Below are 12,297 nucleotides of genomic sequence, written 5' to 3'. Positions count from 1 at the left end.
AATGGACCCACAAGAATCATGGAGTCCAACTCCCTGCTCCTCACAGAACTACCTAAAACTAAACCATATGACTAAGAATGTCATCCAGATGCTCCTTGAATTCTGAGACCACTGATGGAAAAAGATCCCTTAACATGGCCAATAGCAATAGGATGGATGCACCAGCAAGCTCTTTCAAAGTCTTTCCTCCTACAGCCTCCCAATCTAGATGATAACGACCCCTTTGGGGTAGCAGCTTTGAGCCCAGATCTGCACTGCAGAGCCCATATGGCATGTGCATAAATAAAAAAAACCCAAAACAGAAATACAACAGCAAATTTAAATCATTAGTGAAACTTGGCCAGTATCCCTTGAACGTTGAAATTACAGCTGTCCAAATAAGTTCCGCACTGTTTAGTAGGAAAGGTTTAGCACCTGACGTGGGAATGAGGTATGTAGGAAAACAACGATGCCCTCCCTTCTGTTTGGCCTTCTCTGTAACTGCCTGGGTAGGCTGTAACGACAAGAGGGAATGTGGCTGCATCTCACTGAATCAGATCATTAAAATAGTCAGAACTGCCATAGCCATAAAGGTTGTTCTAGAGACAGTCTACAGAGAGGCTCCATGGTTGGATGGGGCTCTGAGCAACCTGATCTAGTTAGTGGTGTCCCTGCTCCCTGCAGGGGGGTTGGACTAGATGACCTCTAGGGGTCCCTTCCAACTCAAAACATTCTATGATTCTATGATTCTGTGAAATGACGCCTGCAAGTGCTCCCATTAAGTTGCATTGTGAGGTCCCTTAATTGGAACAGAAATAAAAACTTCACATGTTCTATTTCACAGGAGTGAAGGATTCAATCCCAAAACCATGTCTGAACTCACAACTGTAATTGGTGAAGCCAGAGAGTTGCTGAAGTGGCTTAATAAAAATGCAGGGGTTTAGTTTAGTTAGTTGGGAGAGAAGAGTGAGAAGAAGGAGGCCAAAAGTCTGACTTCTGGTTTAAAGGAGAAACATAGCTCTAACTATAACCAAAAGGAACAAAACTAGACCCCAGAAGAGAAGGGGAAGCAAGGCTTTCTGAAGTCCAACCCCAAGCCTCTGGTAAAAGGCTCGGGGAAGCACCAAGCAAGTCCCAGGAGCTCATTGCAGGAGATCTCCAAGGATCAGGGGAAGAGCAGAGGGCTGTACTGCTGCTGGAGGACGGACACAGCATCAACTCAGCTAGAGCTTAGCGAAGTGTAGAGGGGGCAAAACAGAGCGAAGGGAGTGGGAGCAAAGAGGAGACAAACTCTCTTCATTAAATAAGCACAAGACTTGCAAGTGACACTGAAAGACACAACAGTTTGGTATTACAGGTCTCCATCCTCTACATAGGTCACAATTACTTTTATCAAATACGTTGCCATAAGGGATGTTTCTGTTGCAAAACTTGGAGATTTACATTGCATCTTGCTAAAAATAGCCACTTCCAAGCAAGGATCAGGATCTCAGCACAGCTTACCTAGGTCAGGGCAGAGCTCAGCCATCCCGTAAGGCAGGCGAGGAAGAAGCTACCCCTATGGGCAGAGTGTAGGCTGTTGTAGGGCAGGTTCCTCTCCTGATAGTAAAACTGCTTACTTCACCTTACAGATTGACCTTTGACTGCTTCAGAAGCCTAATGCCAAGTTAGCTTAAGTTTATACCACGCCAGACCTTTGCATCCTCAGGGAGCTGCTCCCCCCTGGCCTGAATCAGCGACTTGGTGCTGCGAGGTTACCCTCCTCTGTGAGGCAGCAAAATGGCAGACAAATCGAGCAGGCTGGCAGTATGAATTGCAGGTTGTATAAGCCAGATTCTTCCGGTGAAAAATACAGGGCACGTTATACTGGAGGTGGTTTTGCCTCAACTACAGAATCTGCAGAGTCTTGGTCAGCGGATTTGTTTCAAGGGATCGGCAGCCTGCTAAGAAGTTAATCTACCCCTTTTGATTTTCATTTAAAAGGCTTCCTTTTGAGACTGATACGTCTAATTGTCCAGAAAGAAAATGGCATCGCAGCTGAATCCCCACCTCCCTTGCCCTCTGCCCCCCCATTCCCAGGACTCAGTCACCACCTGAACTTTTGCTCTTCCGTACAGGTCCGTCCATCTTACACCATGTGGTGCAATTGAAAAGTCTGTGGCGGTCCCACCTGGGAAAGGCAGGTTGTCCTGCAGGATAGCCTACTGTGGAGTACTGCTTCCACCATCAGCAATGTGTAGATATTTGTGGTGGGCTGACCCTGGCTGGATGCCTGGTGCCCACCAAAGCTGCTCTGTCACTCCCCTCTTCAACAGGACAGGGGAGAGAAAAATATATTGAAAGGCTCATGACTCAAGACAAGATCAGGGAGGAATCACTCACCAGTTACCGTCATGGGCAAAACAGGCTCAACTTGGGGAAATTAGTTTAATTTATTACCAATCAGATCAGAGTAGGAGAGGATAAAAACCCCTGAATCTTAAACCACCTTCCCCCCACTCTTCCCTTCTTCCTGGGTTCAACTTCACTTCCGAATTCTCTACCTCCCCCCCACACCTCCAGTGGCACAGGGGGATGGGGAATGTGGGCTGGGGTCGGTCCATCACCCCCTGCCCCTGCCGCTCCTTCCTCCCCAGGGGAGGACTCCTCACCCTCTGCCCCTGCTCCAGCCTGGGGTCCCTCCCACGGCAGACAGTCCCCCACGCACTCCTCCAGCCTGGGTCCCTCCTTCCCACGGGGTGCAGTCCCTCAGGAGCAGACGGCTCCAGCGTGGGCCCCCGTGGGGTCACCAGCCCGCCCAGCAAACCTGCCCCAGCCTGGGCTCCTCTCCCCACGGGGCCACAGGCCCTGCCAGGAGCCCGCTCCAGCGCGGGCTTCCCACGGGGTCACAGCCCGGGGCTGCTCCGGCGCTGGAGCCCCTCCTGCCCCTCCTGCTGCTCTGGCCTGGGGGGCTGCAGGGCTGCTCCTCTCGCGTCTTCTTGCTCCTCTCTCTCCAGCTACTGTCCCGCAGCAGGTTTTTTTTCTTCTTAAATATGTTATCACAGAGGTATTACCACCATTGCTGATTGACTTGACCTTGGCCAGCAGCGGACACAGGGAAAGCTTCTGGCAGCTTCTCACAGTAGCCCCCCCGCTACCAAAACCTTGCCAGGCAAACCCAGTACAATGTCCAGAGGGCAAACCTCTTAGCCTGGACCTGCGGGTTTGAAGCATCATCCTCAAGAGAGTTCACCTCCCTCCTGACTCACAGTGGCCTCGCCTGCATGGCCTGGCAAGGTACCTCTGCTTCCCGGGGCTCCAGGCAGGGTAAGGGAGAGAGCAAAAAAAGGCTACAGGCTCAGTTTATTTCAGGGCAATTCTTAATTAATGAATGGTATGCAACTGTAATTGTAGTTAGTACCAGTACCAAAGCCTTGTAATGGGTCTCTTTGCTAGAGAGATCTGTAAACCAACTGCATTCCAACGGGAGGCTTCTCCTTGCTTAACCTGCTCAAAAATTCATGTCTTTCAATTGCAAAAGGCAAAACAAGTGTTTGAAAGATAACTGCGTTTTTCTTTGTCTAAGCTTGTACTTCTGGAACATAATGTATGGATACTTCAATTACCTGATGTAATGACATCCTTGCAAACAAATAAAAAAGGATTCCCTCCCCCAATATCTGGACAGCAATATACAAATATTTACAACAGAAAAATAGGCAAGGAAACAGAAATAAAGTAATCTTGATTACCCAAGCCATTTTCATTCTAACACATCAGATTTTGAAAATAAACACATTCCTTTGATGGTATTGAGGTTTTAACTTCTGTTCCTAAGGTCACTCCTGCTCTGCTTCTGCAGTTTACACCTCTATAGTAGCTGTAGAATTTGTCTATTAAATGACTTCTATTTGTAGTATTAACCTTGAAAACAAACCTTGAAAAAAGTATGGAAGTTTGTCATAAATATATTGCAGTACTGAAAATGAGCATAACTACATGCTTTATATAGTTTCTTGACAAGAACTTTAGGTACAAGTCCAAAACTTTTGGCTTTAACCAAAGTGGTTTCAAATAGAACAAGTGCATATAGCAAAAATAACCTTCTTATTTTCTTGTTAAAAAAGGAAATGGTGCTTTCTATAAAAAAAAAGAACATGTGATTTCTTGGACACAGACCCAAGTTATAGTGGGGAGAGCTCAGAAAGTTCCAAACTGAACATTGCATTCGTTAAGGATGATTGAAAGTTGATTGGAAGAGATTCAGTCAGCCCATTTAGTCTGGTAATTCTAGAAACGTCAGTGTAAAAAAAACCTACTTTTTCTTTTTTGCTTTCTGCTATACAGTGTCACACAATCACATGACCAAAACCATGTTGCTTGCAGAAATGGTAGACACCAATCACGCACAGTTTGGTTGTATTATGTCGACACTGATTGCCTTGTCCAACAAGAGGGTCAACATCCTTCGGATACCGAGGTGCAGTCCCCTAGCAGTTGTTTCACATATGTGAGCTCTGTCTGCCTCTAGTGCCCAATGAAAGCCTGGGCTCTCTTGCTTTATAATGTGCATTGAAGTCCAATCTAAAGCTAAGGAACCAAAGGCTTTCATCAGAAATGGTTGTCAGCAGTTTTACCTTCAAATGTCTGCCATGCACTTCAGAGTCTCCAGTGCAAACAACTTGGCCTTTGCAACAGAGCCCCCACCACCACCCTTGCCCTGCTGGCCCTCTCCATCTGCCCAAAGGCTCCCCACCTGCAGGGGAACTGCCCCTGAGCCACCGCCCCGGCCCTCCCAGGGGAGCCTCACCGTACCCGGGAGGCCAATTCAGGATCCACCCCATGCCAACGGGAGACCTCACCTTGTTTCTGTGTTTCACGTATAAGGCAGACCAGGCCAGCATTAGAGCACTGCTTGCTTCAGAAATACATATTTGATGCAGGCTGTACAGCAGCAAGCGGCACCCCCGAACAGCAGAGCATCTGCCCAGTAGATGCATCCACCCAGTTGGTGCTGCTGACCCAACCAGCTTCTACTGATTTAAAACAATACCCAACTACAATCTAATTATTGCTTACAACTCTTAAAAAAATTGGCCCAACTTCTCCCAAGGAGGCAGAAGTGCAATATTTGGACCCAGATGGCAAATTTCTCACAGATGAAGTCCCCGTGTCAAAGCCCAGGATCACTACACCTCCAACAACCGTCACCAGTGTTTTTTAGCTGGGGACACTGTTCTCTTTTCCATTAGAGCTGAGCATGAAGCACTGAGCTCCTTTTGACAGTGCAGCAGTTCATTCAGTGAGGCTGTACCTTAGCCAGGTGGAAACTGGAATTCTTAATGATAGAAAAGGCTACAATAGACTTAAAAATACATGGCTGTCATGAGACCCGACCTTATCGTAGAAAGCCATAGTACATAAACAACACCCATTAATATGGAAGTTACACTTTGTCTGCACTTTGAATCAGAACTCAAAATTCATAAAAAAAATGCCTGAGGATCCCGGATTATGAGGCCAGAGCTGAAAATGTGTCATTTGCAATTCTCCGCTGTCCTCTAAAGGCTGTTTCAGGAATTTCAGCCTTGGAATTTGAACAGCAAATTGCTTCTGCTCTGTGTCTGTGTCACTAGATTGGAGGCCAGCAGGTGGAAGAAAAGTGGGAGGTTTATGGCAGAGCTTCAGCTGGAGCTCTATGAGCCCTCTATGTGAGATCGGTCTGACCAGGGACATGGAGAGACCACGTCGCCGCGGTGTGTGAGGCCGCACCGGCAGCATCGCTGTCTCTGGCAAGGGATGGGATCAGCTGGATTCCCATTATTCTGCATCCTGATAGAGTTACTCTGCTGATGAGGCTTGAAAGTCCCTCAGCATGGCCGGGCACCCACTGCAAATAGTAACACGCATCCAAATCAGCTTGCCAGGCTGAATTTAAAAATTTGATCTTGTTTAGTACCTACCTACGCCTCTATAAGGTGCTCTTGAGGAGTTCTTTATTTATAATGGAGAAAGGTCAAGCCTTAAAATAAGCCTACAATTATATAATTGCCCATTAAGAATCCCTATATTTTAAGTCACAAGCGCCCATGAACTTCTTCTACGCAGCTGTTTCTTCTGAGTCACTTACAGTATTGCCCTTTCACAGTCTTAATTAAGGAAATGGTAACATTTATTCTTTTCTTGTACTTCCTGGCTACCATCCAATTACTCTTTTTGTAATTATTTCCTATTCTGTTATTAAAGTCTGTTTTGCTCTTTTGGTTTGCAGGAGCTTTGATTTATATTAATTTCCAAAACTTTTTGCCTGTGAAATACTGGAACCTGTGCACATGTTGTAACTGTAGGATAAGTCTGGATCTCACAGGTACCATTCCTCTGCTTCTCCACCTCTCACAGCTGCTTTGCTGCTTTTCTCCTAGAAGATGGGACATTTTACAAGTAAAGGTGCCTCTTCATGATGCCAAAACTATTTGTTGCCTGTGTCTTTGGTGTCCCTGAAGACTTTTTGAAAATGTATACCTTTTTCTTTTGCCCACAGGGGCTTATAGAGTAGATTTAATCAACTAATTGCTCCTGCGGGCAATGAGGTAACCTGGTTGATGGAAATACGAAAGACCTGGAGTATATTGCTTGTAAAACCTGTACCATACAATGCTGGAATACAAAGGCAATCTGAGTAGAGGAGGACGCAACATCTGAATGCTATTAGGAGGCTGGGAAATTCAGAGGGGGTGTTCGTGTAATGCTGTGGTTATGATTGTTTGTTCATTTATGGCTTTCTAAAGGATCCACCTTTCCTGCAACTCTTGACTAACTTCATCTCTCAAGAACTGCATTTATGCAAGCTTTTAAACCCTCCTTCCTAATTGTACCAAGGATCCCAGAACTCCCCTAGATGTTTGGAAGGGACAAATGAGGCTGGTGGGGAGGGAAACCAAGGTGAGAGGGAAGTTGTGACACAACTTATTTTCAGAATGTATCCGCCTTCATTTCTCAGTCTTCTTGGAAAACAGGAATGATGAGAGGTTTAGGAAGTAAAGTCACTACATGTTTCCTCTTCAGTCGTTTTGGGAAACACTGATCTCCAGTTGTTCTTGCAGCTGAGTTGCAAATGGCTCTTGCAGAAGTGCAGCGCTCGGTTTGGCTGCGGTGCTTATGAAACCCCTTTTCTGTAGCATCTAACACCCTATCTGGCACTTTGGAGAGAAAAAGTGTTGGCTCATCTGTTCCGTTGTAGCCGAGCAATCTGTATCATATCTTTCCCCTTAGCAAATAAAATGACATAGTGATGATAATCCTATTGGTCTACTCGCACTTTTATTAATTATGTGCGTGTATTACGTACACACATATATGTACACAAAGAGTACAAATTTAGACCACGTTAGTCTCTTTTACAGGATAATTAACCAAGTATTTCAGTTTATTTATAGATGTTTTAATGACCTGGATCACAGCTGTCAAAAATATATTCTGGTTTTGTCTTGAACTCTAGTTCTGTTAATAAAGTCGCAATGAGTGGGAATTCTCCAGCTTTTCTCATTTATCAAATACCATGTTCACCCCGCATTTTATGTTTTCTTTATGCTTTCTCTTCTCCACTAAATGGTGCAATTTTACTCCTCTCCATCTGATGGTTCAATTGCTTGTTCTCTAGGGAATTTTGTTTTCTCCATTTTCTGCCCGTTATAATATGCCCTAATTCTTACTTTTACACATCAGGTTGTTAAAGGAAAGTTCCCATTTGCCTTTTCAATTGCTGTTGTAAGCCTGCCTGTAATTTCCCTCTGCTTCTTTACGCCCTTCAGCACTGTTCATTACAAACAAGAGGTAAAACTCAGTACAAATACCCTCTTTTAAGGAGTGAATGCAGTGCCTTGTTAGAAAGCAAAGCAGGAGACTGTGTTCTTTGCCCCTCTCTTGGCAATTTTTGGAAAAACTTTAAAGGGCAATGAAGTGGCCTTGACTCCTTCTGGGAATGCTCCCATTGAGAAGTGAGAGGGATGCTAGATGCCTAACTACCTTGCTCTTGTGGCGTGTCTCTCAAATGCGAATCAATGGTTTTCATTCGCTGTGGCACCGGAAGATTTCATACACCTTGCGACAGCTTTTAGCTCTCATATTCTTTAATATTCAGACTGATGGTAACAATCACTCCAATTGCATTTTCCATACTCTACTGTTTAGCTAACTTAATTGCTGTTCTGATGACTTCTGAAGGAAAACATTTACCAGAATTTGTTCCACAAAGAGCTGAAGTAAATGAACTGCACAGTGATAGAAATTTCACCTGCTACACTCCTTAGATTTTTCTTGGTGTGTTTTTCTTTCCTGAGCATCTTTTTGGTCGCCATTTGCTGTCTTTCTGCATCCCTGCTCTCTTTTCCTCTGCCTTTCTCTCCTTTTGTAAGTGACTCTCCACCACCAGTTTATTTAACTTTTCTGACCTCTGTATCCTCTCTGACCCCGAACGCCTCTGCTCCTTGCTGTCCTTTCACCCGCGCTTGACTCTCTGTTTCCACTTGTGTGCAGCTCAGGTTTTGGCTCAAGGATTTCAGGAGAGAATGTACAATATTGGGTAGTTAAAGTGCATTAGCAGAAAGCTAACTTTGGAACAAAAAGAAGGAAAACAAATACTGACTGAGGCACCTTGGCTGCTTTTCTGGTGAAAGACAGTAAGCATCAAGTTAACCCTTACGAGTGATTCTGATGCCTTAAAGACTGCATTGCTCCAAGCTAACATAAATTAGCTAAAATACTCTGTCAAGGAGCCTGGCTCAATACTTTAGAAAGACTGAGTAGTTCATATGTTAAATTCTTAGTCTTCCCCGACAACATAAACCTAATGTATTTTCATTATATGTTAAAACTGCAGTTCAGCAAGCCCTCAGGGTGATATATGACCGATTAAATCAAGGGCTGAGGAAACTTCTCACTCTAAGCAATTGCAGGCTAGGAAAGAGAATCTCTCGGTTGTGACTGTTTATTGTTATCCTTGACACTGGAAGGAATTTTGGTTTGTTAAACTGGGTAGAGCAGGTGATGGTTACAAAGCCCTTCAAGAAACCATACAGAATTATTTCCTCCAACTTCTGAAACAGCAAGCTCTTGTATCTGTCCCCTCTCTACTTACAAATGTTTGCACATCTCTTGCAGCTCTCCCAGCTCTTCCATTCCTCTCTCCAATCAGTAGAATCTCATTAGAGGTTGAAGTGATGTTTTCGGTTTCAAGTAGCCAAAAGACAATTTTCAAGACGAATCGGGCACTTCTGAGAAGTCTCTGAGCACCTTTACGTCTGTGTGAAATACGCCCTGTCCTCTCCGAGTTCTGCTCATTTGGGTGAAGATTGAAATGAGTACAAATGTGTACTCCCACAGCTGGCTTCTAAGTTCAGCATTAGGAAATGCACATGAAACGTCAGCGATGACTTCAATCCTTAAGTCCAGAAGTTTTTAAGTAAGTGTCAATTTTCCATGCAAATGCCTCCCTTTCAACTCTTTGTGTGTGTTTACAAATCTACATGTGCACCTAAAGAGTGTTCTTCATACTGAAAATCATTATTAGATGTGGCCTGCTGGAAGTTACAGTTTTCACACTGACCAAAGGTAATTGGCCATTCTTCATAGAAATGCTGTTTTGAAGGGTTGAAAAATGTTCTTACATGTGTGACAGGAGGAAGACAGAACCTTTCCACAACTAATTTTACAAAATAAATCACATAGATTTAGGGGTTTTATAAAGAAAAGTATCCTCCTATCTAGAGTTGAGAGACCTTGGCATTTGTTCACTGCATCTGGTGAATCCGCAGGGCCTTGAGTGAATAATAGAATCACTAAAATAAAACCAGATTATGATTATATTCTGTCCTTGATCTCCTACCTAAACCTGTAACTAATTCACTCAAAAATACATTCTATCCGGGGCTTCTGCATTTCCCAGTGGCTGTTCCTAAGATATTTAATTGCATCGTACTGTACCCCGGGGCAGACAACTGTTGTAACTCACAGAGGTAGATTACATTTTCAGGGGCTGATTTTAAACTTTTTCTTCTTCAGAGTTCATATTGGTTAAGATATAAATTCCATGTCAGTTATCAGGACAAATATCCCTTGTAGTTTAAAAGAATAATACATAAATACTTCCCAGTTCTTTTCCTTTAAATGCATTTATAATACTGGTAGCACCGCACAAATAGCCCTTCACCCCAGTAGAGTTTAGCATATTGCATGACATCCTAAGGCAGGAGACAATTTTATACTCAGTTTCCACATTTCTGCTTTTTACTGCGGTTTGTCAGAAATTTCTTCAGTCCTTGGCAACTCTGAAAAGGAGAGGACTGAGCGTGTGGGGTCAGTTGACAAGGGCCCTGGGATAGGATGCAGGGAGCAAGAGGAGCTGGGCTTGTTCCAGCCCAGAGACGTGACTGCTCGGGCTCTCAGGCTGTATTTGTATTTTCAGACACGGTAGCTCCAACAGAAAAACACTGAAATGACCAGCCAGGGCATTTTCCTGCCAAGCTGGACAGATTATTCTATGCCTCGCCTTTTAAATATTTATCACTGCATCAAGTTTCAATTTTCTGCTCTGGTTTGAAATGTTGGTGCTCTGAGATAATTTATTATGACAATGCTGTTAATATAGTTATATACAAGCCCAAAAGAATATTTTCAGTATTTATTGCTCAACTTTTGATCCACTGTCTTGAGAATCTGGCCCTAACAGCACAGGGCCAACAGATAATCACAAAGATTCATCTTTTTGTTCATATTTTTTTTTTTTTTTCCATTTCTCAGTCTTACTTGTAAAGGGCTTGCTGGCTTCCTTAGGCTGCGCTTGTTACACCGCAACTGCTTGGTTTTACTTGTAGGATGGGAAGCTAGGAAAACCACGGAGATTGAAATGAACACAACCACTTCTGGGTTAGGGATAAGGCTGGTCTCCACCCCCAAAAGGAGCACCGAGGGCAACGGAAGGTCCCCACTGGCTCAGGTCTTCTGTGCCTTGCCTTCAAAATGTCCCCTTCGGCCTAGCAGTTGGACCAGTGAGGACTCATCCCATATCGACGGATACCTGTGGAATCACCCCAAATTGATCATTTCCAGCATGGCCACTACTGCAAGTTCCCTGCATATTGTTGGATTCATTTTAGCACCGAAGGGAACTAAACCTTCCCCTGGAACTTGTCCTTTGGTTCTGACAGTGATGCCGCCTCTCTGGCCTGTGGTTTGCCTAATGACACATGGGATCACGCAACACGTCTCTCAAGGTAATGGCCAAAAGACTGCTCGTGCCGATGGTTTGGTTTTTTTTTTTTTTTCCCCCCCCAACAGTTTTGGCCAAAACACAATCACATAAGCTTTGTAAGTTTTTCAGGCTTTACAAGAACAAGTCTCCCACCACACCCACAAAAACAGAATACTCCTGCCCGTCAAGCGATTTGCAACCTTGTGATGCCAAGCTCAGCATCCTTCAGCTTTCCTTTGGCACACAAAATATCACTGGCTTCAGGGTCCGTATTTTCTTACGGCTGAAACGTTGCCTGCAAGTACTCCCACGAGGGTAGCTGCACCAGCAGATCCTTTAAGGACACAGGGTTAAAGGGCTTACGTGTTTTATTTAACAAAACTAAGGACTCCAAGGCCTGCTCAATAACGGGAATCCTGGTGTCCGGAGGGCAAACCCGTTGGTCCAGGGCTGCAAGCTGGTGCATCATCACCAGGAGAGTTCACCTCCCTCATGACTCACAGCAGCCTCGCTGGCACGGCCTGGCAGGTGCCTCTGCTTCCCAGGCCTTCACATGGAGTAAGAGCAAAAGGCAAAAGAAGCCATGGACCTGGCTGATCTGAAGGTAATTGTTAATTAATGAATTGCACATAACTCTAAGTATGGATAAGACTAGTACCAAAATCCTTTAATGGGTAAGGATCTGTAAATCAATACACTCCTAACTGGGAGCTTCTCCTTTCTTACCCGGTGGAAAAATCGTAATCTTTCAATTACAAAAAGCAAACAACTTGTTTGAAAGATAACTGTGTTTTTATTCTTCTAAGCTTGCACTTGTGGAACATAATAAATGACCTGATATAATGACAACTTTGCAAAAGAAGAATCCCCCTCTCCCCAGCATCTGGACAGCAATATATAAATATTTACAATGAAAAAATAGGGAAGGGAAGAGAATGAAGTCAACATTAGCCAAGTCAGTTTGTTTCTACACATCTGAATTTGACCATCAATTATTTCTTTCAATTCAATCTTAAACAAAACTTTCCTTTCCAGTACTGAGGCTTCAACTTCATTTTTTAGATCTTATCGGTAATAGATACACTCCCACT

Source organism: Egretta garzetta, unplaced genomic scaffold (assembly GCF_000687185.1).
Source record: "Egretta garzetta isolate BGI_Z169 unplaced genomic scaffold, ASM68718v1 scaffold168, whole genome shotgun sequence".
NCBI lineage: Eukaryota > Metazoa > Chordata > Aves > Pelecaniformes > Ardeidae > Egretta > Egretta garzetta.
This window is presented reverse-complemented; position numbering follows the sequence as displayed.